Source organism: Heloderma suspectum, chromosome 8 (assembly GCF_057233095.1).
Source record: "Heloderma suspectum isolate Gila_16-S chromosome 8, 16-S_ref, whole genome shotgun sequence".
Lineage (NCBI taxonomy): Eukaryota > Metazoa > Chordata > Lepidosauria > Squamata > Helodermatidae > Heloderma > Heloderma suspectum.
The window spans coordinates 42501373-42515637 of NC_139465.1; the positions used below are offsets into that span (position 1 = coordinate 42501373).

Below are 14265 nucleotides of genomic sequence, written 5' to 3' on the forward strand. Positions count from 1 at the left end.
TGTTCACTTGTCAGGGTTGGATCTGAGCCCACAGAGACCCAAAGCAGCTCTGATTCTGAGGAGGAGATACCATTCGTGGGAGAGGAATGCTCTCAGACTTCGGAGGTGCAGCTGGAAGGGAAGCCTCCCCACCCACCCCCACCCCCGCTCACATCCCTGGGAGAGACGGTGACCCAGGCATGGAAAGGGAGAAACAACTTGAGCTTTTAGATGCGAGGCGTAGGCACAAGCGAGAGGTTGCGGGAGCCGAGCTTAGGCGCTCAACCCGATTGGCTCGACGTCAACAGCTGCGCCCCGAGGCCCCACGGGAGAGGGGGAGATCTTCCCCTCCGACCCCTTAAGTTCAGAGAGTTGCCCCGTTTTTCCCAGAGATCAACTGACATCCTAATCCTTAGAAAGCTCTAGATGGCTGTTCCTTTGTAGTTCCTCTGAGTCTCAGGCAATTAGCATCTGTATGCTTCATTAGGTTAAATGGAATAAAAGCCTTGGAAAGTAGCCCTTTTCTCTTGAGTGTTGATTCTGGCTGTTGGAAGATTCAGTAGGCAACAGGGGCATCACTTATGCCGGATGTCACAAGCAAACTGTGCATTGTCATGACTCATCATCCTTACCAAAACATAGACCCCAATTCATATTATGAGTCAGCAGAGATGCACTGCTGGAACCCTACTAAACATATATGCAAACTGGGAGTCACCCCTGAAGATGCATGCTCCCTCCCACTCGTCCTTAGCAATTTCCTCCCTCCCTTTTCCCGTTGTGACGTTACACTCATGTCACCCGTGTGCAGATGTGACCCATGGTTAATGCAAAGCTGTAAAGCTGTGGACTGTATTGTTATAAGGAGATCTTTATGTTCACCTCTTGTGGGAAAGGTTGTCCTGCTTACAGTGGCTCAGAGACAGAGCTCAAGGGACTTAGCCACGGTCGGTTCTCAAGGCAAGGCCAGCAGGCAGTTCAAAGTCCAAGCAGAAGGGAGGTCCAGAAAAGAGCAAGGTTAACAGGGGAAAGGCTAGGCAGGAATCTGGGAGCTGGAGCACAGACATTAATCCAGCACCCTCAGCCTGGAACTGGAGGCTTTTAAGCCTGAGTCTTCAGAGCCCCACAACTGCATTCCATGAGTGCCGCCTGAGGAACAGTCTGCTCGCAGGAACATCGGAAGAGCCCTGCTGGGTCAGACCAAGGGTCCCTGTAGTCCAGCACTGTGTTCACACAGTGGCCGACCAGCTGCTCACAGGAAACCCACAGGCAGGACAGGAGCACAACAGCACCCTCCCGCCCATGTTGCCCAGAAACTGGAGGTGGCATATAGCCATCAGGACTAGGAGCCATGGATAGCCATCTCCTCCATGAATTTGTTTAATTCCCTTTTAAAGCCATCCATGTTGGCAGCCATCACGATGTCCTGTGGTAGCGAACTGAATAGTTTAACTCTGCACTGTGTGAAGAAGTCCTATTACCTTTTATCTGTCCTGAATGTCTCACCCATCAATTCCATGGGATGACCCCTTCGGGTTCCGGTATTATGAGAGAGTGAGAAAAAATGTCTCCTTACCCATTTTCTGGGTGAATATATCCTTACTCACAAGGAGTCCTTATTCCTCAGGCAGGCACTTCTGCATGTGGCCACTGGCCGATCCGGAACTTTTAGGCGCCTGCACTGCCTGGGTCTAGGTGGCTGCTTGGCACCTGCCTCTGACTCCACCTTGCGGGGATGGGTTGAGGTCCACAGCCATCCCCCAGGAAGGGCCCAGGACCCTTCTCATCTGCTCCAAGGTCCCTTCACATAGGACAGTTCCTCCACAATCTTTGGTGGGCTCCAGTTCATCCTCCGAAAAGGAGTCCTCCAGCGGAGTTTGGGAGGAGGGCTGATTATTTCTTGTGCTTTAATAAATCATCCCCCCTTCAACTTGAAAGATTCCAGATAGCGGCAAGAGAAGAGCGGCGTACGTGGCCTCTCACCTGCCACCCATCCACTCCTGGACACAATCTTTAAAGCAAGGATGGTCAACCTTGGGCCCTCTGGACGTTCTGGCCTACAACGCCCAGCATCCCTCACCATTGGCTATGCTGACTGGGGCTGATGGGAGTTGCAGTCCAACACATCTGAAAAGCACCAGGTTGGGGAAGGCTGATTTAAGACACTGGAACCTAATGACTCAAAGTACTGGGATTTCACACATCTTCCCAGCAACTACCCCACTGCACTGATATGCTTCTGGGCTCACATGCTGGGCACATTCTTCCTCTGTTGACCCTTGCGTCTGTTGCCTTTCACTCCGTTCCTTCTATGGTCTCCTCCTCAGCCAAAAATTCAGACGGTAAGCTGCATCTCTTTGCTTACATTGCTATATAACCATTATGCATACAGATAATAAATATACACTGATGGTTCTAGACAGAAAGATTAACCTACGAGAATAATAACTGGGACTTCAGAGCTGAAGGGCAGCACACCTTAGCCTCATCCCTCTGCCAGAGGACCAAGGGCCACTGGGAGGGTGCCCCCAAACCAGCCAGGAAGAACATTATGGCAAGGGGGAGACCAACCTGGCCCCGTACAATCACCCAGACCAGGAACAGTTGCAGGGAGCTTGTTTCACCCTTCCCTGTCAGAAAGAACATGTATAAGAGCTTTGTAACTAAGGACTCATTCTTGAGTTTTGTTTTTTTCCTCCTCCCTCCCAATCCCTTTTCTTTTTGTGCTGTGCCTTTTCAACTGTAAGCCTGAGGGCAGACGCTGTATCACTCTTGACCTTGGCAAGCCCCTCTGGGACCCTTTTTCAGCTGAAGTGTGGGGCTAAAATGCTTTCAATAAAATTTATTGATGAAAGTGGGATGCCATTCAAGTTCATAGGATTCTGCCAGCAAAAGCAAGAAGGTTCTGGCTATGCTCTGTCCTCTTGCTGCTGTCTGGAAGTCCCACTTGTGGTTGCAACCACAGCCTTATCAGAAAGTGCACAGAATCAAGCTGCAAATGCAAAGATTCGGTCACGAGGCTGGTTTCCCAGCCCAATAATTTCTACTGTTTCTCTTTCTCAGGCGTTTTGGCGATGTGTTCAATCACATGGCCTCGTGTACAGTGTGCATTTCAGGCACATTTTCACTTCATTTTCAGGCACAGATGGTGGACACTGAAAGCTGGAAGGAAGATGACCCTGAGGAAAGAAGCCATTTCCCTTCCAAGGCTTTCCAGTGATGACGTAATCTCAAAAGGCAATTTCGACAAGGGAAACCATGTCGCCGAGGAGTGGAGGCAATGCTGTGGTTTCCCTGCAAAGTGCTAATGGTGGGGGCTGGGGAGCATGCTCAGGAGGCATTTGCAGACCAAGAGGCAGAAAAAGCAAACTGGGTATAGCAAGCAAGCAAACAAAAACCCTACAGGCAACATTGATCAGAAGTGGGAAAAATTAGTCAGCCTCAGCCATCCTGCAACCCCACTGACAAGAGCATGGATTATTTTATCAAATCACGTATGGAGCAAAGTGCCTGGCCTCAGTTATCCTCACAACTGCCCTGCGAGGTAAGTTAGACTATGGGACATGGCCTGACCCCAAAGCCACCCAGCAATGGAGACATGCTGGCTGAGAATGATGGGAGTTGCGGCCCTACACATCTGGAGGAAACCAGGTTGGAGGACCCTGCCATAGGACAGGACAGAGATTATAACCTCTAGGGCTGGAGTCCGATAATGGGGCAGGGGAGAAACTCTGTCAGAGTTGAGAGTGGTATGGCATATACACACGCCTTCCATCAGCTCTGGTGCACAGGTTTCACAGCACTGCAAAAATCTGCAAGACCTTCTTGACCAAAGGTGACCATGAGAGGGGGGAAATGCACCACCTCCAACTTCCCTTTAAAAACTATCACCTAGAGTTTGATGGCATAAAGCAGGGGCCACAGCTGGGACATTTAGCGGACTCATTGGGCCACGAAGAAAAGCGCTGCGTAGAAAGTCATAGCCAAAACAGGCTGCCGTCAGGTCCATGAGAAGGGTGAAGGCAAGGCTATTCCTCCATGGTCATGGTTTGACGATTTTTTTTAGAAATGGAAGCTGAGCATGTTCACAAGAGCAGAAAGGCCTTGGAGCATCGACGAACATGCAACATTTCCCTTTCTCAGCTCCATTTAAGCAACAGGGCAAAGAACTGGGCGCCTGGGGCAGTCACATTTCAGCAAGGGCTGGGGCTGCAGGATGTCTCTGGTCTCTCCACGCAGGCCCCTGTCTGCAACCCTAGAGAGCTGCTGCCTCCCAGTGAGATCAGGGATGGTGCACCTGAACCTGGAATGTAAGATCAATGAATCAAGGTAAGCTGGAGGTGGTCAAACATGAGATGGCAAGATTGAATATCGACATCTTGGGAATCAACGAACTAAAATGGACAAGCATGGGCGAATTTAATTCAGGTGACCATCATGTCTACTACTGTGGGCAAGAATCCCTTAGAAGAAATGGAGTAGCGCTCATAGTCAACAAAAGGGTGGGGAAAGCAGTACTGGGGTACAATCTTAAAAATGATAGAATGATCTCGATACGAATCCAAGGCAAGCCATTCAACATCACAGTAATTCAGTCTATGCCCCAACCACTGATGCCGAAGAAGCTGAGGTTGATCGGTTTTATGAAGACCTACAACACCTTCTAGAACTAACACCAAAAAAAGATGTCCTCTTCATCATAGGGGATTGGAATGCTAAAGTAGGAAGTCAAGAAATCACCGGGATAACAGGCAAGCATGGCCTTGGTGTACAAAATGAAGCAGGACAAAGGCTAATAGAGTTCTGCCAAGAGAACACGCTGATCATAGCAAACACTCTTTTCCAACAGCACAAGAGGCGACTCTACACATGGACATCACCAGATGGTCAATAGTGAAATCAGATTGATTATGTCCTTTGCAGCCAAAGATGGAGAAGCTCTATACAGTCAGTCAAAACAAGACCTGGAGCTGACTGTGGCTCAGATCATGAGCTGCTTCTTGCAAAATTTCGGCTGAAATTGAAGAACGTAGGGAAAACCACTAAACCATTCAGGTATGACCTAAATCATATCCCTTATACAGTGGTGGTGAGGAATAGATTTAAGGGATTAGACCTGATAGACAGAGTGCCTGAGGAACTATGGACGGAGGTCCGTAACACTGTTCAGGAGGCAGCAACTCAATCCATCCCAAAGAAAAAGAAATGCAAGAAAGCCAAGTGGCTGTCTGATGAGGCTTGACAAGTAGCTGAGGAAAGAAGGGAAGTGAAAAGCAAGGGAGAAAGGGGAAGTTATATGCAACTGAATGCAGAGTTCCAGAGAATAGCAAGGAGAGACAAGAAGGCCTTCTTAAATGAACCATGCAAAGAAACTGAGGAAAACAACAGAATGGGAAAGACTAGAGATCTCTTCAAGAAAATCGGAGATCTCAAGGGAACATTTTGTGCAAAGACGGGCATGATCCGAAAGGACAATGAAGGCAGGGACCTAACAGAAGCAGATGAGATTAAGAAGAGGTGGCAAGAATACACAGAAGAACTATACAGGAAAGATCTGAATGTCCCTGATAGCCATGATAGTGCGGTCACTGAACTTGAGCCGGACATCCTAGAGAGTGAAGTGGGCCTTAGGAAGCATTACAGGAGCAGACCTCGGGACTAAGTGGGCCTTAGGAAGCTCACAGGAGCACCTCGGGACTTCATGGAGACCATGGCCTCCTGGGAGCTGCACCATATTCTAACTGGGCCCACCCATGTAGCCGGTCATGCACTAGACCTTGTGTTTGTTTCTGGAGAAGCGGGGAATGATCTGGAAGTCGGGGGTATATCCACCAACCCCTTGTCATGGTCAGATCACTATCTGGTGATGTTGGACTTCTCGGTTCCACAACCCCTCCGCAGGGGGGGAGGACCCATTAAAATGGTCCGCCCCAGGCGTCTTATGGATCCAAATGGATTCCTGAACGCGCTTGGGGATTCTCTGGGGCATACCAACGGCCACTCGGTCGAGACCCTGGTGGGTGGCTGGAATGCCGCAATTACTGGGGCATTAGATCGGGTGGCTCCGAAACGCCCTCTCCCCCTGAACAGGGCTCGGACTGCACCATGGTTCAATCCGCGGTTTAGAGCTCTGAAACAGGAGGTGAGACGGCTAGAGCGCCGGTAGCGGAAGTCTCGCTCCAAAGACGATCAGACACGGGCTAGAGCTATACAGCCTATCACGTGGCGGTGAAGGCAGCAAAAAAGGAATATTATGCTGCCTCCATCGCGTCTGCAGAGTGCTGCCCCAGGAGGCTGTTCCAAGTGGTCCGGAGCCTGGTCGGTCCTGTGGCTCCGGAACCACTGGAGCATTCTAAGGCCTCCTGTGAGGCTTTGGCAAGGCACTTTGCAGATAAAATTGATCAGATTAGGTGTGTTACTCTGCACACTGTGGATACAGTTAGTGAGCAAGAGGCGGCCTGTGGCAAACCGGTTTTGTGGGATCGGTTCCAGCTTCTTCCTCCTGATGAAGTGGACAAGGTGCTTTCATCTCTAAGGCCGACCACCTGCTTACTTGATCCTTGCCCATCTTGGCTCATTATGAGCTGCAGAGAGAGACTGGGTGAGGGGATCAAGGCGGTGGTGAACGCCTCCCTTGAGGAGGGAGTGATGCCATCAGCCCTCAAGGAGGCAGTGATAAGACCGCTCTTAAAGAAGCCCTCCTTGGATCCTCAAGTTCTGAACAACTTTCGCCCAGTCTCAAATCTGCCATTTTTGGGCAAGGTGATTGAGCGGGTGGTGGCGGTGCAGTTGAAGGCACACTTGGAAGAAACTGATTATCTAGACCCATTTCAGTCGGGCTTCAGGCCTGGGCATGGGACAGAAACGGCCTTGGTCGCCTTGGTGGATGATATGAGGAGGGCTCTGGATAGGGGTGAATGCTCCTTCCTTGTTCTCCTCGACCTCTCAGCGGCTTTTGATACCGTTGACCACGGTATCCTCCTGGACCGCCTGGAGGGGTTGGGCATTGGAGACACTGTATTGCGGTGGTTCCGGTCCTTCCTCTCCAGCAGGTACCAGAGGGTAGCACTGGGAGAGGAGGTTTCGGACCCATGGCCACTTACTTGTGGGGTGCCACAGGGTTCCATCCTCTCCCCGATGCTATTTAACATCTATGTGAAGCCACTGGGGGCTATCATCAGGAGGTTTGGGGTGCAGTGTCATCAATATGCGGATGACACGCAGCTCTACCTCTCATTCAAATCTTCACCAAGGTTGGCCGTAGAATCCCTGTCCAAATGTCTGGAGACGGTGAGTGGCTGGATGGGGAGGAATAAGCTGAAGCTCAACCCTGACAAGACCGAGGTACTTTTGGTGGGAGACAAGAGGAGGCTGGGGGATGTTGACCTGGTGTTGAATGGGGTACGGCTACCCTTGAAAGACCAGGTCCGCAGCCTGGGGGTCATTTTGGACTCCCAGCTGTCCATGGAGGCTCAGGTGTCAGCTGTGAGCTGGACAGCGCTGTATCAACTCCATCTGATACGGCGGCTGCGCCCCTTCCTTCCCGACCATCTGCTCCCATCGGTAGTACATGCCCTGGTCTCCTCTCGTTTAGACTACTGTAATGCGCTCTACGTGGGGTTACCCTTGAAGACGGTTCGGAAACTGCAGCTGGTACAGAACGCAGCGGCTCGCCTGATTAAAGGCAGCCGCCGGCGAGATCACATCACTCCAGTGCTGAAGGAGTTGCACTGGTTACCAGTTGTTTTCCGGGCCAAATTCAAGGTGTTGGTTTTGACCTTTAAAACCCTATATGGTTCCGGCCCAGCCTATCTTAAGGAGCACCTCCAGCAACACCAGACAGGCCGCTTAACAAGATCAGCCTCGGATGGCCTTCTCTCTGTCCCATCAGCCAGGACAGCTAGACTGGTGGGGACGAGGGAGAGGGCCTTCTCTGTGGTGGCCCCCACTCTGTGGAACTCCTTCCCTAGGGAACTCCGTCATGGCCCCTCTTTAATGAGCTTCCGTCGTGCATTAAAAATGTGGTTGTTCAGGCAGGCATTTGGGGTGGGTTAGGGTATTTAAAAAAAAAAAAAATTATGGTAAAATTTTATTGTTTTAAATTGTTTTATGGTGGGTTGTACATCGCCCAGAGTGGCTGGGTGACCAGTCAGATGGGCGATTAATAAATTTAATAAATTAATTAATAAATAAAAATTACTATCAACAAAGTTAGCGGAGATGACAGTATTCCAGCTGAGCTATTTAAAATCCAAAAAGATGCTGCTGCTAAAGTGCTGCACTCAATATGCCAACAAATATGGAACACTCAACAGTGGCCACAAGACTGGAAAAAGGTCAGTTTACATTCCAATTCCAAAGAAGGGCAATGCCAAACAGTGTTCAAACTACCGCACAATTGCACTCATTTCACATGCCAGCAAGGTGATGCTCAAAATCTTACAAGCTAGGCTTCAGCAGTATGCGAACCGAGAACTACCGGAAGTATAAGCTGGGTTTCGAGGAGGCAGAGGAACTAGAGATCAAATCGCCAACGTTCGCTGGATCATGGAGAAAGCAAGAGAATTCCAGAAAAATGTCTATTTCTGCTTCATTGACTACGCTAAAGCCTTTGATTGTGTGGATCACAACAAACTCTGGCAAATTCTGAAAGAGACGGGGGTACCAGACCTGTCTCCTGAGAAACCTGTACGAGGGTCAAGAAGCAACAGTAAGAACCAGACATGGAACAACTGATTGGTTCAAAATTGGGGAAGGAGTACGACAAGGCTGCATATTGTCGCCCCGCTTATTTAACTTATATGCAGAGTACATCTTGAGAAATGCCGGGTTGGATGAATCACAGGTCGGAATTAAGATTGCTGGGAGAATTATCAACAACCTCCGATATGCAGATGATACCACCCTAATGGCAGAAAGTGAAGAGGATCTCAAGAGCCTCTTGTTGAGGGTGAAAGAGGAGAGTGCAAAAGCTGGTTTGAAACTCAACATGAAAAAAACGAAGATCATGGCATCTGGCCCCATCACTTCCTGGCATATGGAAGGGGAAGAAATGGAAGCAGTGACAGATTTTACTTTCTTGGGCTCCAAGATCACCGCAGACGGTGACTGTAGCCATGAAATTAAAAGACGCTTGCTCCTTGGGAGGACAGCTATGGCAAACCTAGACAGCATAGGAAGAAGCAGAGACATCACCTTGCCGACAAAGGTCCGTCTAATCAAAGCTATGGTTTTCCCAGTAGTAACGTATGGCTGTGAGAGCTGGACTATAAGGAAGGCTGAGCGCTGAAGAATTGATGCTTTCGAACTGTGGTGCTGGAGAAGACTCTGACGAGTCCCCTGGACTGCAAGGAGGTCAAATCAGTCCATCCTAAAGGAAATCAACCCTGAGTGCTCATTGGAAGGACAGATCCTGAAGCTGAAGCGCAAATATTTTGGCCAGCTAATGCAAAGAGAAAACTCTCTGGAAAAGACCCTGATGCTGGGAAAGACTGATGGCAAAAGGAGAAGGGGACGGCAGAGGATGAGATGGCTAGATAGCATCACCGACGCAATGAATATGGACTTGAGCACGCTCCAGGAGAGAGCGCAGGACAGGAAGGCCTGGCGTGCTATGGTCCATGGGGTCACGAAGAGTCGGACGCGACTGAACGACTGAACAACAACAAGTAATAACGGGCTGAGAGTGATCTGTGTCATGACTGCAACACTAGCAGTGATGTGCCTGCTGCTGTACTGGGAACAAGATGTCTCTCTGAATATGTTACAGTCCTCCCCAAAACAAGACCTAGGGGAGGGGTGTCAAACCTCCTTCAGCCTGAGGCCAAATTCCCTTTCAGAGAAGCTCTCGGGGGCCGTATTCCATTGGTGGGCAGGGCCAGAAGCAGAAGGGGGGGCAAAATACTAGCATATTTTAGCTTAAGACTCTTACTGCCACTCACTAAGCCTCAAGAGAGGCATCTCAACCTTTTTGAATGGGGGAAAACTGGGAAACCACCAAAGGCCGGGAAACCACTGAACGAACTGTGATTGGGGGAAAGGATGGGGCTGGGGGGGCCATCGGGGGAATCCCAGAAGGCCAGATTGGGACCGCAGGTAACAGCGCACTGCTAGGGTTTTCTGAAAAACACTGAAGAGCACAAGTCTTACAAGGGCTGGGTGACAATCTACCAGAGCATGAAGTTTGGAGTGCCCAGTTTTGCTTCTTCTTCTCCTTCTCCTTCTGCTTCACCACTGAACCACAACATAGAGAAGCAAGCAGGGTAGGGCGCGGAGCTTCTGAGTGGAGTGAGGCCGCATTTCACGAGAGCCTAGGCAAATGCTTCTCCCCCCACACACCCTCCTCCACTTCCACCTCGGGCCGTCTCCATCCATCCTCCAACCCTCCATCACACAAAGATTCAGCCTTAATCCCCCCTGCAATGCAGCTCATCCAAATAAGGCCCCAGCACTTCATGCTGAAACTAGAATGAGCCCGCCCTCCTTGCTGTGGAGAAGGTGTACGTCAGGAGAGCAAAATGCCACATCGAAGTGGCGGGAGAAGGGAGGGAGGCAGTGGAGGGAAGAGGCTGGAGGTTGGCAAATAAAGGAACAAGCCATCCTTCTAGTTCGGCATGGATTCATGGCAGCTAGAGGCAGCCTGCCCCAAACTCCAGTGGGGTGGTGAATCCACTCCGGGTGTCAGTCAAACTCTAAAGGAGCTATCCAAGGTGCTCTGCCCCAGACAGGATGGCCAATGGTCAGCAATCCTGGGGGTTCTTGCCCAAAACATCTGGAGGGCATCAGGTCAGGGAAGGCTGGCCTTGAGCTACGATATGATCACTTTGACCCGTTTCACATGCAAGCTTTTCCTGCACGGAGCATCACTTCTCTCAATACAGATTTGCCCTGGTGACGTAGATCGGGGGAGGAAATGTGGTCTCTGCAGGCACCAAGGTGTTCCCAGACACCTTTCTTGGCACCCACAAAGGTGCCCTACCCCTCCCACTTAAAAAAAAAAAAGGAACACATTTTCTTATCAACCACTGAGATGGCTGTAACGTGGGTTTCTGTTAGAAAGGTTTCTGCTGGTACTGAAAACTGTGGGTTCAAAGGAGTTGTTTAGTGTGTTGGGGCTCAGACCCACCTCTGCCTTGTACTCAGTCTTTTGGGCAGGTTACCTGTCCTTTGCCATGCCTCCCTTGGCAGCCATTTTGTGCTGGTGCCCACAAAAGTTCCTCAAATTACCAAATGTGCCCATGGCCCCAAAAGGCTGCCTACCTCTGTGACTGGGGTGGGACAGGCAAGGCAGGGGTGGGAGTGGGGGGCATCAAGGCCAGCCCTGCCATGAAGTGACCTGATTTCACGGTGAAGTGACCTGATTTCAGGCTGCACCGGGGGTGGGGGGCGCGGTCAGGGTATGTGCAGGCATCGGTGGCTGAATGATGCAGCAAGACATTTTAAAGTATTGGCCCAAGCAGAGTGTGTGTGTGGGGGGGGGGGAACCTTCAGGCTGGGCTTCAGGCAGCATGAATTCTTGGGCCAGCACTGCTGGGCACTGCACAGAATGCTCATGGGGGTCTCTATGACTAAGGAGACACCCTCCTGCTCAGAGACTGGGAAAATCACATACAAAAAGGCATATATTTAAGAGAAATAGCTCACCAAAAGTGTGTATGCTAGAAGGAAATGCAAACAAAAATGCAGATGACAAATATACATACCCATTTTGTGCAGTCGTAAAAAAAAAAAAAAAACAGTCACAAACTAATGGAGAAATGGGATGGGAGAAACTTGTATTTGAAAAAAATGCAAACATTCTAGAAAGCAAACCAGACAGATTCAACCATCCCTACTGTGCGTGAGCCTTTGTGCTTCAGTGCAAGCGTGAAACAGAACCCAGGGCAGGGGTGTACAAGCAGAGGAAGATCTCTCCAAGGCAGAGAAGCCACCGTTCCACTGGGATCCCCAAGTACACCAATGATTCTTCCTTTCTACAAGTGCATGACTGCTGTTCATTTCTGTGGGAGGGCAAAAGGGTACTTGAAAGGTACTGCTGTACGTGAAGCTGAAGTTGTGAAGGGAGGGCAAAACCTGCCCACCATACTGGACAAGAAGCAACCCTGAGAAGGCCACTACGGGAGAGGAGGGGGCAGCATTCTTCTTCTGAAGACAGCACAAGAGTTGGGAGCAAGAAGAACCCTCCCCCAAGTATGAAGCGAGGCAAACTGGAGAAGCTAAAAGACAAGTAACTTGCCCCAGCATTTGACAATAAGCCAGAGGTGGGGTCTTAGCCCAAAACTGAAAACCACTCTGTTAAACCCAGAGTTTTCTGCTCCAACAGGACATCCACTTAACAGATGGCAAGCTGACTGATTTCTGGCCCACCGGGGGTCCCCCAGATGGCCAAGAACACTTTCCTTGCCTCTACCCGCCTCCCTCAACCACCTATTATTTGGTGGTTTCCTGACTTTTGTGCTGTTTTTTTCTCATTTGAAGAGGCTGAAATGCCTCTCCTAAGGCTTAGTGAACAGCAGGGAAAGCTTGAAGCTACAATATGCTGGTATGTTTGGCATTTTGGCTCCGCCCCTTTTGCCCTTGGCCCTGCCCACCATTGGAATGCAGCCCCAGAGAGCTTCTCCAAAATGGAATTCAGCCCTGAGGCTGAAAGAGGTTCTGCGCCCCTGCTCTGCACTGACTGACTGCATCTCTCCAGGGTCTCGGGAAGGGTCTTTCCTGTCCCTACCTGGAGATGCCAGGGACTGAACCTGGGATCGTCTGCATGCAAAGTCCACGCTCTTCCTCTGACCTATGGTCCTTCTCAAAATGATGATAATCAGGTTGCCACTTACAAATCACCAAAAATGAGGAAATGCATCACATCACACACACACGCCCGAAGGAACAAAAGAAGGCACAGACTGGCAACAGTTTTGCAGATGCAAATTATATGTACAGATGCCAATTTAGATGTAATTACTATAATTTAAATAGAAATACAATATACTTTACCATAATGGGGAAGACTGTGACCAGGTGACCTGAATGCCTGCGCAGTCTCTTGTCCAGGTGTAACTCCAAGATCTTGTTATGGTTCTTAAACCAAACTTTGACTGGGTGACCCTTCAAATAGAGGTAGGGATATCAGAGAATTCCACCACAGATCTCGGTGAGGCCAAATGCCAGTACATTCGGCCCCCCGAAATCCGTGGTGGAACAAAGCCCCCCCCGCCCCGCAAAATGGGTCCAGAACGAAGCACCTACCTGCTGCCGTCCGCACTGACTTGCAAATGGCAGCTGCGTTTGTGGCCACAATTCGCTTCTTCCATATAGCTGTGATAGGCTATGTAAATACTTACGTAGCCTATCACGGCTAACGCAGGGATGCCATTTGCATCCCTGCGGAAGCCGTGATAGGCTACGTAAGTATTTACATAGCCTATCACAGCTTAACTAAGGGAACACAAATGGCAGCGGCTAGAGCGGCCGCCATTTGCGTTCCCTTTTATTTTTTGCCGTAATAGCCTACGTAAATATTTATGTAGGCTAAAATGGCAAAAAAAAGAGGGAACACCGTAGCCGCCGCCATTTGCGTTCGCTGTTGTTGTTTTGCCGTGATAGGCTATGTAAGTATTTACGTAGCTTATCATGGCAAAATACAGGGACGCAAATGGCAGCGGCTACGGCCACTGCCATATGCGTCCCTGAAGGCTGCCCAGCAGCTGGATGTCTAGCTATGGGCGGCCCCGGCCAGCAGCTCCGCGGAATCTCTGCGGAGCAGAGCTGGCCGGAGAGAATTTCGGGGGGAGGGACAGAGCGCCTCCCCCCCACCGCTAATGTCACCCTTCAAAAAGGTAAGTGACTTTCATACATCCCTAAATAGAGGACACGTTCAAATAGAGGACTGATATCTGTAAAGTACGATGTAAGACCACTCTAGGCCATTAAGCAAGATCAATATAAATAGGATCTCGGGTGGGGTTGGGGAATTAAGTAAAAACCAGACAGGTGGAGAACCTTTCTGTGGTCCAAGAGTTGAAGCAAGGCTTCTTTGGTCTCCCAAATATATGCCCCAAGTGACTCCTCTATGAAGCCATTGTGAACCCTCGACTGTTGCCAACAACCTAAAAAGGGCATTATCTCTGCTGTCAGCTGGTTCTCTCTGGTTTCTGACCATAGTGGTTCCTTGTTTCCAGGAGGTTCCGTCTTCTTAGAAACTAAACAGCCCCCTGACCTCACTCTCGTAGGAACGCATGCACAGACTTGCGCAAGAGAGCGGTCTTATCTCAGAAAGTCAGGCCAGGCTGG

General features: G+C 50.0%; 1 protein-coding gene across 8 annotated transcripts in view; it reads right to left on the reverse strand.

The window, feature by feature from the left end:
• The window catches only part of ADGRG1 (adhesion G protein-coupled receptor G1), a 75424-nt gene that overhangs the window by 36098 nt on the left and 25061 nt on the right, over positions 1–14265 (reverse strand). For 3 of the 8 annotated variants that reach the window (XM_084812160.1, XM_084812163.1, XM_084812165.1), the window contains exon 2: positions 12970–13080. The exons of the other annotated variants lie outside the window; for them this stretch is intronic. The gene's annotated coding sequence lies outside the window, so the exon portion shown is untranslated. The remainder of the gene's footprint in view (positions 1–12969; positions 13081–14265) is intronic. 8 annotated transcript variants of the gene reach the window in all.